General features: G+C 46.6%; 1 protein-coding gene across 4 annotated transcripts in view; it reads right to left on the bottom strand.

Annotated features, from left to right (window-relative positions):
- The window catches only part of SSBP3 (single stranded DNA binding protein 3), a 339,288-nt gene that overhangs the window by 144,482 nt on the left and 178,868 nt on the right, over positions 1-15,938 (bottom strand). The gene's annotated exons all lie outside the window — the stretch shown is intronic.

The raw sequence follows: 15,938 nt of genomic DNA, 5'->3' as shown, positions 1-15,938 counted from the left end.
CTACTGGGGAACAGTGACTGGAAGAGGTATCGATCATCATGACTTAAGGTTGCTGTGTAAAAGTTTATGAAACACCTTATAAATGGAAATACACTACAGTACAACTTACTTCATCAGTAGTACATGGCCCTCAGGTGGAGGAACCCTCTAGACACTGGTCTCATTCACAGACTGAACCTATAAGTGCCGTAAAACGACAGCCGCAGATCATGAACCCCACAATGACCATCCGGGGTCCATAAGCCATGGCTTTGTCCCTGGGCACCAATGTCAGTCACATGAGATCAGAAGAAGCAATACGGTTCTGTTGGACTATCTGCATAGATGACAGTTAAGCGGATGTACCTCCACCTTAACCCTGAGGGATAAAGATAAAGCATAACACGCATCTGCAGAGAAATGAACTAAAAGGTGGATGACTGACCCACCCCCCCCAATACAGACAACTCTAGAACAGCATTTTTGCATTACCCACAGTCTTGACACATCTTTTACAAACTTTGCAATTCTGAATGTATACACTTGTAACTAGCAGAACTCGGAAACACCGGGGATAGATATAGAAATAAATATGGATATGATAGGTATTATTTAGAAAGAGACATTCCCATGAAGTTCTTCGAAATGGGAATGCAATAAACTACTTGGCAAATATTTTAGCACCACAAAAAATAGGCACAAAGGTTTGGCTTTCCTTCTATAGATGTTTACTTTGGGAGCATGATGTGATGTGTGAGTTTAATGGAATATTGACAGTACTTCCCTTTGGCAGCGGGATTTGAGACACGTCTCGCAGGGTTACTGAGATCAGAGCGCTAGTGCAAAAATAGGAGCTAGCGGTTACACTAGTAGCTATGGTAAGTGATCAAAAGTTGGGAACATGTCAGAGGAAGTTCACTCAGAGGCACGGCAGTACTTGGTCTGGAAACCCAGAAAAGGACTCAAATGACAGACTACTTTGACGAGAGGTACAAGTCAAAGGTCCCCAAATACCCACAAATAAGTGACCCTGAATGGCCTTATAATAAAGGTAGAATGGCAAACCAGTGGGAGAGCAATCAGCAGTTGAATCCACAACACAGGGTCAGGCACTAGATACCCAGTGCACGTGTAATTTGTACTTCTGTGTTTTTGATCCCAGCATTACACTAACATCAAAGTAACGGTGATAGTGCATGCAGGCAGTCTTCCAGTCACAGGAATAGGTAGTACATTCAATAAATTAAAGTTATGGGTAAAGGCTTTCTTTACTACCAGCAGTGAGATCTGTTGCCTTTCTGGGAGTCTCTTTATTGCATTACATACAGGGGACACAAAGTTCTAAAACGTCAAGCCTCGCATCGAACGGTTAACCACAATTGCATCAGCGGATTATTATTAGTCACAATTTGGCTTATCATAAAAAATATGGATTACTGTTCTATCCACCAAAAGTAAGCACAGAGAATATTTATACAATAGCAAATACAGAAGTAATTACAAAAGAGCAACAAAAACATTACTTCTCAAACACCATAAATGACATGAACATCTTGCAAGATTCAAGCTATGCTGTGGGAAGATGTAGGGAAACAGAATCAACTTGTCACAACAATGCACGTAGCCATGCTCAGCCTAACAGAGTCTCTGCTCGCTCTGTTCGAAGACAGTCTACGACTGTACATAAACAGGTCAACGTGGTCTGGTGAGCTGGGCTTCTTTAGTCAAGGCCTTTCGGCCATTTCTCACATTAGCACCTGCATTTATTATTTCCAATAGGGCCATCTGCATCCGTCCCAAATTACATAATAACCGAAACGATTCCCAGGTAAAAGCCATTGGATTTGTCAATCTGCCTTTCACACAGTTTTTCAACGTGCCTATTGCAGTCACAAAACATCTTGGCTATTAAACAAACTTCCTGGTATAGTTTCAGGACCCCATTTGTAGCTCTAGTTATCATCATTTGCACATAATGAATAAGATTAATTTGTACATTTTCTATGCAAAGTACTTGTCAGGACAACAATAACTGGTCTGTGCTTCTCCATTATAGTTTACCTACAAAGCAAACAAGTGTCTCTGAAAAACAAAGCATTTTTAGAGTTTAAAATAAATTTGCTGAGCGGATTAGGTCACCTGAATTTCGAGGGTTACTGCCCGTCAGACAAACTCGCATTTTCCATTTTAATCAGTTCAAAGAGGAACTAGAACAATTCCCTGAAGTCAGGCGATATTGGTCTTTAGAAATAGACCAGACTCAATCCAAATACTTTTTCGAAAATAAAATGCTGATCTATGGAAGTCAAAACGATAGTGACAAAGTCTGATCTACGTGAAGGAACTGAAAATTGCTGGTTATAAAATGCAGGTCATGAGATGAGGAACACCCCAACAACAAAAAAATGTCTGTTAATCCTACAAAATAAACACTACAACAGGGCAGGATTCATGAGAAAAATGGAGTGCGAGTAAAGATCATTCAATTGCATAAGGAACAATACAGAAGGCAAGACAGGCCCTTATTTTAATTACAGACTGCTAATGTTTAGCCTGGCTAAACTACTGATTTTGCAGCTGGTGAGGAAAAGCATTAGAAGTTCAGGAACTCATTAACTACAGTCTAAGAAGACCCACACCCCTTGGCAGCCAAGAACTGACGTATACTATCGATTGTAGAGGACTGCTCTGTCCTCTAGTTTAAAAAAATGCAAACCAGGCTCTAAATTTCAACACTTGTTCACCTCTAGTACTTCTTGTTCTTGGACAGATGACATCTCCACTTCAACGTAACAGCAACATTTTGAAATCCAAAGACATGGCGACCGTATTGGGGGGCGTGAGGGGAGATGGGAGGAGCTGGTTCATTTGAATCACATACTCTGGAGTTCATGTTTGTATCAAGTGCTTTCAGCAGCCATGAGGTTCCACAGCTGTATGGCACATCCTCAGCAACAGCCGGGAGGTCCTTGAGAGCCCTTCAAGAGAGAGGACTACTTGAACGCTTGGCATCCCTGAAGTCGCTCTCACTTGAGAGGATTTACACACACAGGCACAACAAAGCCCAACATTAGCACATACTAATGGCTATCTTTCATCCACTCCAGAATTCTATATCGGTAATCGCTCTGTCAAGGTCAGGCAGCTCATCAGCCACTACTCATGCTAATTTAACCAATTTTATGTCTCTGTGCTCCACATCTACTTTTAACTGGAACATGCCCAGGAAGGCATCTCCTGCAAGTGATACACTATTCAATGACATCCTTTTTAGCTCAAACCGACCCTACGCAGAGTAAAGTAAATCAGTATACAGAGTAAAGTTCAGGGTGAGTGCAGCAAGTATATTGCTTCAGGTTTACAAATAACCGTGTTCGAGGAGAGTAGATAAATGACTTGGAATCGTAATGAGATTTACTTGTACAAATTACATACTGTATGAGGTCGCAGGGTAATGCTCAAAGTAAAATGCAAAGTTCACAGAATGCAGGTCTATCTACCCAATCTTCCCCCACCATCACCACCACCTAGGAAAAACCCCACCGTCCCCGCAGTATTCACATCCTAGTTCTATCAAAGGCTGTATATCTGCTCACCTTGGGCTGCGTCGAACTGAAACATCTCCCACATTTACCTACAGTTGGTCCTATTTATCCTGCAACACCAGCCAAAGCGGTGCCGCTTACTTGCCACTGAACAGTCAGCCCGCACGAAGACCAAGAAGCTCAACATATATGAATGTTGTCTTTGTATTTATGGACATATTCTTTTTATTGTCTGTAAACCCATATTTAAAACTGTGGTCTTATCCAAAAATCTCCTTGCTCTGCCCTCGGACAAAAAAACATCAGTTTTAAGACCCAAATTCTTCTAATAAATCCGACTTTAAGGCACCGTTTGCAGAACTAAAAGGTCAAACTAATGCATAGTCAGATATGATGCAAGCAGGAGTCACCGTGCCTCAGTGCCATGTCCAAATGCACCACACCGGAGCTTGCATGCCAGGTTGCCTGGTCAGATTTAATGCAAGCCAGAGCTTGTGTGATGGTCTTCAGCATCTTGTCGCAAGCCTAACCGTGTGTGCATGGCAGAACGGCGTGGCTGAAAATGTGAAGTGTTGGCGTTATGCATGATTTTCTGGGAAGTGCTTCCACGCTGTTGACGCGGCAACGCTGTGTCCATGTAAGTGTTGTGAAATGGAGTACACAGGACAGAGCAGCACCTTTTCTGTAAATTTAATCAGCAACATCAGTCTAGTTAGTGTCTAGCATAACAGGAAAGCTTACATATTTTGCACTGTTACCTATACTGAAGTAAAGAGGCATAGCCCATTTCAGCCTCAAGAAACAATCTTAGGCTGAGAGGTGTTCTCAACAGGCAAGCCATCAACTACGTGAGGAAATCACCAAGCTGTTATATAGGTCATGCAAATGCTACACAGCTCCAAACACTTCTTTCAGGTATCAAAATAAGTAATTATTCATGTTTCTGTTGTATTAAGTGTTGTTAATCACAGGTCTCTTTGTATGCTGCAATCTCCACAGAGATAGCCAAGTAACCTGGCGTTGCTACACAAAAATCCAATAACAACAAAATAAAAAAAGCAACGTGGTATTTGTATCAAATTATAGAAAGTGAGAAATGTTAAGGATGTTATGCGGCATTCACAAATATTTGATGTTATAGAGGATCATTTAAACTTGTGTGCCTCTGAATAATTTATTGCTGTATAAAAAACATAACATTTGACCTTTGTTGGTGAATCATGCAGTGGCTCAAAATAGGGGTGGAGATACAGCTCAGAAGATGGTATTTATTCTGAAAACGAACTTGGTGGACATCAGAAGGAAAAGCATGTTTCAAGCAGATTATAACTGGGGAGGAGCTACATTTCAGAAGATGGCACACCCAGGTAAACAGGGCGACAATACCAGATTATGAAAGTACCTCTCAGCTGTGGCCTTGGGGGTTTAGAGTAGGTGGAAATCTGCACTTCCAGGGCAGAGATACAGCTTTTTTTAGGCATGGGTGGCGAGAGGGCCAGTGGGGTGTTCATATATTGTACAGCTGTATAGAAACCAACAACCACCAAGCAGGCATTTGAGCTAGCAGACACAAGTCTCCATTAAACTTCAATGTACGCAAATGAATAGCAGTGTACGTTCATTTATCACAGACTTGATTCAGACAGGTAAGGGTGGTCATAAGACAACTGCCACTGTTCACCCCCCAGCCAATTACCCTAAAGGAAAATCCTGCCACCAGATATTCTCCTAATCCAGGATAGACTAGTGTGCCAAGAGGCCAGCTACACAGCAGATGTTGCTCTACGTAAGGACTGCCTAACATTATAAACTGGGGTGTTGTGGGAGGGTGGAAGCTGGCACTATTAGACAAGCCAATAAAAGGCTTTGGTGCTTTGGAGACGTCTTCTACAGATCAGAAGGTTGCTACTGGCAAGAGGCAATGCTGGAGGGTGTCTACTACCACCTCCAATAAGTTACCGCATTGAATGGGAAGGAGAGGCACTGCGGTTAAGATTCATGCTCAGCCCTAGTGTAAGAGGGCTGCTAAAATTTTTTGAACCGAAGCGTTGTTGGGTGAATAAATACATACATTTTCATACTTTTAATAAATATTTACTAACCCATCCATCAGAGAAAAAACGAGATATTCAAATGTAACGGTGTCCTCTTACCCAGCACCATGGCCTTAACTATGAAGCTTGAAAAACACACACAAAAATATGTTTCACTAGCAGCAACAAACTAGATAGAAAACTTGAATATGTTTCAGTACAAATGAGTAATATTAATTTTGTTGCAGTCAAAAAGTAAAATTTGCCCCATAACTAACTGGCCAGAGCTTCGAGCCTCTCTTCAGAGGAATGCAGCTCAAATTAGACACCACATCGCCTTCTGTACTAGAGTAACCCAGAATGGGAAACCTTATCCAGACGAGACTTTCAAGAAGAACGTCCCTACAGTCCTGAAGCAGAGGTGACCTGAATAAAGTTAATACAGAGATCGATGTAAAATTTATTTGATAGATTTACCTAAAAGAAAATAACTTGCAACACAAAATCAATAACTACTAACATGAAAACCTTAACATTACAACCATGGCAATGGCTTGGCTATACTATGAAAAGAGCTGATGCGGTTCTGCAAAGGATTCAAAGCCAGTGCAGAAAACATCAGTTCCTCAGGTAGTGCTCCGCCGCAAGTGTCAGTTACGGGTGCAACACAACCATCATAAAAAGGGTGCTTTAAGAAGTCACAAGAAGCCACCAAGGTATATTTCAAGTGACATTTGTCGGGCACCGCTACACACGAACACCTTACAACACTCCTATAGAAATCTCTCTCAAACGTGAAGCGACTAAAGGACATTTGAGATGGGTCATCCTTAGCTAAGCACGCTCAAACATGCTGCAGCTCTTTCAAGTAGAGAAACAGAATATCAAAGCACAAACAATTTACTAATTCAGACACTATTTTTTTTTTTTTTTGAAACCGTTTATTACAGAATCCAAAAGATATACAAAGATGGGCCTACAACCTTCAGGCCGGCCGCTAGCAAACAGGAAGAGCATATAATACAAGCAGTGGAACACACGCTGCGGCAGAAGAGAGATCACAGGAGTGGAGAGAAGCGTCGGCAGCCACACCATTCGGACCCCACACAACGGTTTCATTTTTATATAAATAACGAGAAAACAAGTCCACAAGGCAACCCACAATCGAAACAGCCGCATGTGCTTCCCTGGGGGGGATCCTACCGATCCACAGGAATAGCAGGGGGGGGGGATAGGTCGGGACGGAGACAAAGTGGAATCGATGCCCAGAACCCGGGAGACAAGCAGGCTACGGAGATGGGGCCGGTGACGGATCAGGCGCCAGCGGCGGGGTACAGATTCCCCCACGGTAGGCGTTCCAGGGGCCCCACACTTTCACCCATTTCCCAGGCTTACCTCTCGCAACATACACCACCTTTTCCCGAAACATACACCAATCCATGTTGTCTTTCCACGCCGAGACAGTTGGTAACCTCTGGGAACCCCACAATTGCGCAATATCACGCTTGGCCACCATGTATCCCAGAGTCACCCACCACGTCTGCGGCACTGAGTAGTCGGTTGGCTCCCACACATTCAGGAGACATCTCCTCGCCTCGGGCAGCAGCGGCACATGCGTTACTGCCTGCAAAACCACATGCACACCACGCCAGAATCGCACCACCTCCGGGCATTCCCACAAAATATGGAGAAAGGTCCCCAAAGAACCACACCCACGCTTACACAATCCGTCCACGGCATAGCCCATACGCATCAGACTCGGCCCCGTAACATAGACCCTATGGAGTATCTTGAGCTGGACGAAGCGAAGGCGAGCCGGTATGGCCACCTCTTTCGGGGAGGCCACCGCAGACACCCAGTCCTCGTCATCCAGCTCCAGTCCATCAGCCCCCCACGCCTCACGAAGGCTAGTCAGCAGTCCCGAGCGATCATTGATGAGCTTTTTGTAAATTAATGAGATCGTGCCGTCCGGTACATGCCCATCTAGCACTCTATCTTCCAGAGGGGAGTACTCCGGGATGGAGGCAACGTCCGGAAATACGGAGCACAACACGTGACGGATCTGCATATATCGAAAGTACTCCCTGTCCTGCAACTGGAATTCCGTCTGCAGCACATCGAACGTTTTGAATCCCCCCCTCGTCCAGAGATCGCCCACCCTGCTGATGCCTATCATGTCACACTTCTCAAAGCCCTTCGAGGTCCACAGGGAGCCCAGCCGCTCAGATGCATATAGTGGCGTCGCCCGGGTCAACCGATCCTTCCACCCCATCGCCAAGTTTGCCGCGTGCCACACTCGTACCATGACCCGCGTAGGGCCCGTCAGACGTGCGTCGAGCGAGCTAGAATAAAGCGCCCGATTATAGTCGCCACCCGGCAGTAACAGTTTATCCATCTCAAAGGCCGGGTTTAGAGCGGGCCCGTAAAGGCCGTGATTTATCGCAGCCAGCTGGGAGGCCCAGTAATACCGTTTGATGTCTGGGAGGGCGACCCCCCCCGTCGTACCACGGGAGCGTCAGCTTCGCCAGGGCGATACGCGGCCTACCCTCCCAGAACAGGCGGCGCTGCAAACTCTCCACCTCGCGAAAGTAGCGCGCCGGGACAACGTCCATTGTATTCTGTAAAGCGTACAGGAAACGTGGCAGCGACATCATCTTAAACAATGCCGCACGGCCGAGCGGCGAGAGCGGCAAGCGCTTCCAACGCGCCACGTCATCCTTCAGGCGCTGGAGGGGGGGGAAGCAAGTTCTGTTTATAGCGGGCCTCCGCGTCCAGGGTAATGAAGATACCCAGGTACCTAAATCCCTGCGGAGCGATCTGAATAGGACAACCCCGCGGAAGGATAGGAGCCTCCCCAGAAAGGACATACACACAAGATTTAGCCCAATTGATGACTAGGCCGGAGTTGAGGCCAAATGAGTGCAATACATCAACTAGTACAATCAGTGATTTACGCGGGGAAGCCAGGTATAGAAGAATATCATCAGCGTAAAGAGATACGCGATCTTCATACTCGGGGGTCCATCGGAGACCACGGATAGAAGGATGCCACCGCAGCCACTCCGCCAGGGGCTCCAAGGCAAGCGCGAAGAGGAGCGGTGAAAACGGGCAGCCCTGCCGCGTGCCCCTGCCCAGCTCAAACGGAGCCGACACTCTACCGTTCACCGCCACCTGCGCCATCGGTCCGGAATACAACAATTTCACCCAACCGATGAATCCCGGGCCAAACCCAAACTTCGCCAGTGTCGCCCAAATATATGGCCACTCAAGCGTATCAAACGCCATAGTGGAGTCCAGGGACGCCAAAATGGCCGGCTCTCGTATGAACGGGACCCGCGCGAGCACCCCATGCAAACGCCGCAGGTTGAGCGCAGTGTTGCGATGAGGGATAAAGCCGGACTGATCCTGGTGAATCAGATCGCACACCTCGCCAACCAGCCGATTAGCCAACACCGTGGCGAGAATTTTGGGTTCCGCATTCAGCAGCGAAATGGGCCTGTAGGACGTGACCCGGTCCCGCGGCCTCCCCTCCTTATGAATCACCACGATAGTGGCCAGACGCTGGTCTAGCGGGAGGGAGCCCTCCGAACGGGCCGCGAGGAACATAGCACGGAGATGTGGCGCCAGCGTATCCGGTCACAGCTTGTACAATTCGATGGGAAGACCATTAGGACCCATGGCCTTGCCGGAAGCGACCGAACGTATGGCGAGGGCAATTTCCTCAGATGTTGGGGCGGCGTCCAACGACACTTTGTCCTCCTCCGAAAGGGAAGGCAGCGCAATGTCCCTGAGCAGGGCATGGGAATCCTCTTCCGAGCAGGAAGATACCGGGGAATACACCCCACGGAAATATTCTGCGAAGCAATCAACAATTTCTCCCGGTTCAGTGACACACACACACCATCCAGTTTCTCAATCGACGGGACAACTCGACTCGCTCTCTCCTTTTTATCCAGCCACGCAATCAATTTACCAGCCTTATCACCCACGTCATACAGTCTCCCCTGTTGCTCTCTACTGAGGCCCCTGGCCGCCTCCGTGACGAGGGCCTTATAGGCCACCTGCTTGAGTCGGAGAACATGTAATTTGTCATCCGTCACCCCACATTCTAGATCACCCTCCAACTCGGTTGTCTCAGTTTCAATACGGGTCAACTCCTCCCGCTCGCGCCTCCGGGAATGGGAAATAAGGGACAGGGCCTCCCCCCAGAGTACCGTCTTGAACGCCTCCCACAGAGAGACCGCCGAGGACACAGACCCCACATTATCCTCAAAATATCGCTTAAGGGATTTAACCAACTCTGCGCGAATAGTGGGGTCACGCAGGTACCAGGAATTAATCGGGACCATCCTCCCCTCCCCCCTCGGGACAATGTCGAAGTGCAACAGGAGCGGGGAGTGGTCTGAAATACCCCGCGCCAAATGGCGCACCTCCCCGACCCTCCCCACATGCGCCGCTGGCATTAGGACATAATCTAGCCTCGAAAGACTGCCATGGGCCCCGGAATGAAAGGTGTACTGTATCTGCGTAGGGTGTTTCAAACGCCAACAATCCACCAGCCCCAAGGTATCCAAGAGGCCGGACAACCACGCTTGGGCACGGGGGAGATCCCTAGGGGGGTGGCGGTCCTCAGTTCCGGAGACCACAGCGTTAAAGTCCCCCCCAACCACTAGAATCCCCTCCGGAAGGCCAAGGAGGAGGCGCCCCAGATCCGCAAAAGTAGTCGTTTGCAACCCTGGCGGGACATAAACAGAAACGAAAACAATCACTCTGCCCTCCATTCTACCCACCAGAACCGTGTATCGTCCCCGGTCATCATGGAGCACCTCATCAACTTCCAACGGGAGCGAGGTCTTGGCCATGATGCCCACACCCCTTGAACCAGACGTGAAGCCCGAATGGGCCAGGAGGCGGTAGCCCCGTCGATTCATAGCACGAAAGGAGTTTCCAATGAGGTGTGTCTCCTGCAGAAAAACTATATCAGGTGAAATTCGTTTTAGGAACTGCAGGACCACCCCCCGTTTTATCCTGTCCCCCAGTCCATTAACATTCCAGGACAAAAGACTCAGTCCCCTACCCCCCATCATAGCCGAAAGCGATCAATCGTCCCCCAGAGAGCACTTTAAGAATAGAACAACAATACTTTTGCCTTGTGGTACAAATGAACAATACCCCACCCCAACCCAACCGCCCCAACAAAACTCCCCCCTCCCTGCACCCCTGCATGAGCCCAGACAGCCCCCCCAACTTGCAGTGTGCCTGTCGCCCCTATGTAATTGAAACTAGTAAGACCCCCTAGAGGAGGAAAGAGCACCCCCTCGAGACCCCGCACCGCCTCCAAAAGAGGGGAGATAAAACACAAGAGACCCTAAGCTTGGCCGAGAGTGGCAGCATCCGGAGTGAGCCCCCGCATCAGTACCTCAGACCCGGTCCAGTGGGCAGTCTCCTCCCGCTGCCCCCCCCCCCGCCATCCCGATCAGGACCCCCAGACAATGTGTCCAGCCAGTCCCCGGCCGTTTCAGGACGGTCAAAAAAGTGAGTGCGACCCTCCACCTCAACCCGCAGCCTGGCCGGGAAGAGCCTGGCGTATTTTAAGTTCATGCCTCGAAGCCGCCGCTTGACGCCCAGGAAACTCAGTCTCTGCTTCTGGACCGCTTGGGTGAAGTCAGGATAAAAGTTCACCTCCATGTTCTCCAGCTTAATCGGCCCTTGCAGTCTGGAAGCTTGCAAAATCACATCCCTGTCCCGAAAGTTAAAAATACGGGCAATAAGAGGCCGCGGAGGGGCTCCGACCTTCGGTCTGCCCCCGGGAACTCTATGGGCCCTCTCCACGGCAAAGAATTTACTCAGTCCTCGAGGCTGGAGATGGGTAGTGATCAGGTCCTCCACAAAGAGATCCGCCGCCGACTCCTCCCGTCCCTCGGGTACTCCGATGATACGGATATTATTCCTCCGGGCCCGACTCTCGGAGTCCTCCAGGCGCCGATCCATGAGCGCACTTGCTTGACGGAGCCGGTGCACCTCCGTTTGAAGGGCCGCCACCTCAGTCGTGAGGCCCGACGCGGTGTGTGCCAAAGAGTCGACCCGGTCGTTAGTCTTAGAGAGATCAGCTCTCACAAGGTTGACATCAATAAGGACCGCGTCCATTTTGTGGGCTAAAGTGTCAAACTGCTGGCCCACTGAGGCCTTCATCTCAGCAATGGCGCTCATGACGTCTTGCAGAGACAGATCCGTAGGCAAATCCGGGGCATCCGGTGGGCACTCAGAGGACTTGTGCGATCCGCCGGGAGACCCCCTTCGGGAGGGTGTAGCGGTCCATGATGTTGGCCTGATGTGCGGTGCCACGCCGGGTCGACTTGGCCTTCAACCGATCCCCATCCTGCCTCGTGGCCATCGTCGCGGGTCTCACACCCGCCCCAGCCACGCAGCGGAGAGCAAGCAGTCAAGGCCGCGAGCTCCAGGGGCCACCCCAGGACGGCAGAGCGGGCCACAGCAGGCAGACAGGCAGGGTCTCCCAGCGAGGCCACCCCAACACAAAGAGCGCCGTGATCCCACTTGCGATGACGGCAAGAGGGCGCAAAAGTGAAAGTGAAAGTGTGGGGTACGCGACTCGCCAGGCCCAGCCCGCCGTTGTTGTTCACTTTGCCACTGGGTCGCCCCCAAACGCGAATCCGGGGTCAGGAGAGAAGTAGGCCGCAAACTTCAGTCGGTGCTCACTCCGGCACCCGAGGTCCGATTCGAAAACGGGAAACGGGTACCACCTCGGCTCAGGCTCACCGACACAGTCCCCTCAACCGATGCAGGATGAAGACAGGATAAACGTAGGAGGTTGCGGAGGTCCTCGGGAGCCTCGCACCTACGCGGCCATCTTGGTTGCGCGCTAGGCTCCTCCCCCAGACACTATTTTTTAATACAGTATCTGGTTATCACATATTATGCAGCAACTAGCATCTGCCTTCTGATGCCCCTTCTACATTATAGTACAAGCCCTTACGTCACATACAATTTTAGCACAGTAAGACATGCTAAAGCTTTCTTTGGAGTCACCTTCCAGATGGGCACTGCAGCAGGCTACTTAGATTCCACTATAGTTATTTCCATGACGTGAAAAGGAAAGTCTAACTGGATTCAGTCTAAACACGTTTCGACCGAGATATGTGACAAAGATCCAGGTCGAAACACGTTATGTTCAGGCTGAGATGGTTTTTTCCTATAGTTTAGGAAGCTGTTCATATGGTCTTGTCGGGAGTAAAACTGCCTTTATGTCCACTAAGCATCTGCTCTAAGTCACTGAAAAGATTTTTTTCAGATAAACGTTAACAGAACAAGCCTACTCGTTTGACAAAATAACACCTTGGGCAGAAATCATGCGGTCCAACGTCGCCTTACAGAACTAATGCAATTACATTGCAACTGCAGGCAGTGTAACCAGTTTCGACCATCTCCACAATAAAAAAGATGCATTAACAGAACAAGAACTTTTAAGAAGTACATCATTTTCTTATTTAACTCACATGACTGGTCGCGAGCAGATTTCTGGTGGGTCGTGAAACTCCAAGCAATAAATAAAGGTGACTTTAAATCTGTATTTATCTTGTCACATTAACTGAGCTTCAAAGACAGAGGTCAATATAAGGCTATGTATTTTAACAAATTGTTGCTTATTTTTAAGATTGAATTGGTGTTTACAAACTCATCTTTGCAGTCAGAGAAAGAAAAGTAAAGGGAAATATGTGACAATCTTGCAGAGGTAAAGTGAGAGTAAAAGCAAAGGCTGCTGGTCGTCATTTTTTTAACACAAAATGTAATTAACTGTAAATAAACGTTACAAATTCGGCAGTTAGGATAGGAAAAATTAAGCACATTTTAAAAATAATCCTTAAATATGATGGACAGGGAATTTAATAGGCTCAAAGCAAATCAATACACTTTACTTGGTGATGCCTAAATGATAAATATTTACTAAAACCAGATTTCCACACATTATCATTTGTGTGCAATAGTTTTATCAGTAAAACTATATGCCCGTGCAAGTTTAGTGACCATTTCAATTGAAAATCAGCTGTCTGTAAATGACAGGACACCATGCTTTAGTTACATAAAAACAAAGAAAAAGTTGCCCGCCTTATGTCCATTAGAGCTAGGTGGGTCGTGAAAGTTTACCACCCTAAAAAGTGGGTCATAGGTCTAAAAAATTTGGGAAGCACTACACTGGGGTAACCATGCCTATAAAACAACGCAAGTCATTCAGTTATAAGCAACTATGCTTTTGTTATGTCGATTTCAGCAGCAGTTAGAAGTAGCAGTTGAGGATTTTATTAGCATAATGAAGGTATCAATGTGTTACTTTCTTCATATGAATGGAATTTATATTTTCTTTGAGTAACACAAAACACACACACAATAACAAGCATTGGCATAGCCAATAGGTCTCGCTTTTGGGACCTTATAAGTGTTTAGCCATGCAACAGTTGCATAACTAAATACTTATAAGGTCCCAAAAGCGAGACCTATTGGCTATGCCAATGCTTGTTTCTGTTTATTACTGCTCTGTAGTAATGGCGGTGCTCGGGTGCCACCATTACTACATAGAAGTAATAAACAGGAGAATAAAAAACCTCACGGAGATCGCGATCAAACATCAAAGCGGCCACGAAAGTGAGGCGCCCGCGCACATGCACTGTAGCTCTAGGCTACAGTGGTAGCACATTTTTGAGCTCTCACAAAAAGTCTCGCCACACCAGCGCATGCGCTGGGTCAGACGAGACCTAAAAATCATAAAAGCACATTTAAAATAAACATTCACTTATATTACAAAGTAGAGTCAATAAATATATATCAGGCAAACATGAGTTACATAGCTTATATCTTTACATTGCATTTCTGCACCTAATTACACTCTTTAGAAATAAAGAAATATCCCTTATAATAAACTGATTTTCTAAAGATTGTAACTTCAGGTAAGCTATTCTGCATTGTCTTAAATCCATACTCCTCAAGATTGGTATTAAAAACCTTTTCCTAGGTAGGTTATAAAATTTACAAAATAAAATACTATCTATCGTGGTTTGGGTTGAAATGTCATCACACGGACATGGAAGTAGGTTTCTCGACTAGTCATTAACTCCTGGAAAGGTGATCAATCTATGGAAAGTCCCAAAACGAAAGAGTTAAAAGCATGTGATCAAAGCTTCCCTGTACCTGTTCCAAATAGGGTTGTATACCTGGGCATATTCTCATCAAATGGTTATCCATGACGTTTTTTTAAATCTCTTTCTTTAAGCCATCACTTATTCTCTAGATAGGTCAAACAATCTGTTTTGAAGGCTTTTCTAGGGATTGTTATCATAGTCTCCGGTGTTTCAAAGAATTGAGTGTGGCCAATTTCATTCACCGTTTCTTTAATATACCCAAGCCAAGGTATAGTAGCAACCCTATTGAGTTTTAAACAATCCATAATGACATCACGATTAAAACCAGTCTCAGTTGATACCCAAAACTTGTGTCAAAGTAAAAGAGGGTTAATTCTAATAATATCAGTAATAAAATGCTGACCAAGTTCTGAATGGCAATTAAAATTAGCAGATGAGCTAACTACCGCCAGGAGATAACGCGTAAATGCATTTTCACAGCATTGTAGATGTTGAACATCCGCAAATCCCCATATACCTGCCCGGTACATAGCTGTTGAAAGACATTTGGATTTGTAAATAGCTAGTAACGCAAGGACAGTTCTGCAGCCTAGTTTCCTAGAAAAATTAATCACCGCACCTATTGCTCTGGAAAACATTAATTTTCTTGCCTGAATAGCGGCAGTCCAAGACCCTGTCCGATCAAAGTTAATCCCCAGATAGGAGAATTTATCAGTGCTTTCAATTTTATTATTAATAAAAATGTCACATTTTTAGTCATTTTTTCCCCACAATTCATTGTGTAGGTCTTACTGATATTCACATTTAGACCCCTATCTTGCATAAAATTAACAAAATTAGTGACAGTTCTTTGCAACCCTAATTTGAGTCCGCGCCATTATGACCACGTTGTCCGCATAAAGTAAAATGGGAACAGGTGTATTTTCAATAATCGGATAGTCCTGCCGATGTTCAATCAAATGTTGGCCAAGACTATTAATATATAGTGAGAAAAGAAAAGAGGCAAGTACACAGGCCTTGCCTCACTCCCTTTCTCATTTGAAATTTAGCTGAGCACTCCCCCTGACTCCCAAATCGAACCCTTGCCCCTGCTTCCCTGTACAATTCCTTTATAAAAGCAAGGATGGATCAACTTCCATCCCTTTAAGAACACCCCATAACTTTTCATGTTTTACGCATTCAAACGCTGAATCAAGGTCAACGAATGACAAAAATTGTTTTCCCTCCTT

The sequence above is a fragment of the Triturus cristatus genome, chromosome 4_2 (assembly GCF_964204655.1).
Source record: "Triturus cristatus chromosome 4_2, aTriCri1.1, whole genome shotgun sequence".
Taxonomy (NCBI): domain Eukaryota; kingdom Metazoa; phylum Chordata; class Amphibia; order Caudata; family Salamandridae; genus Triturus; species Triturus cristatus.
This window is presented reverse-complemented; position numbering and strand designations above follow the sequence as displayed.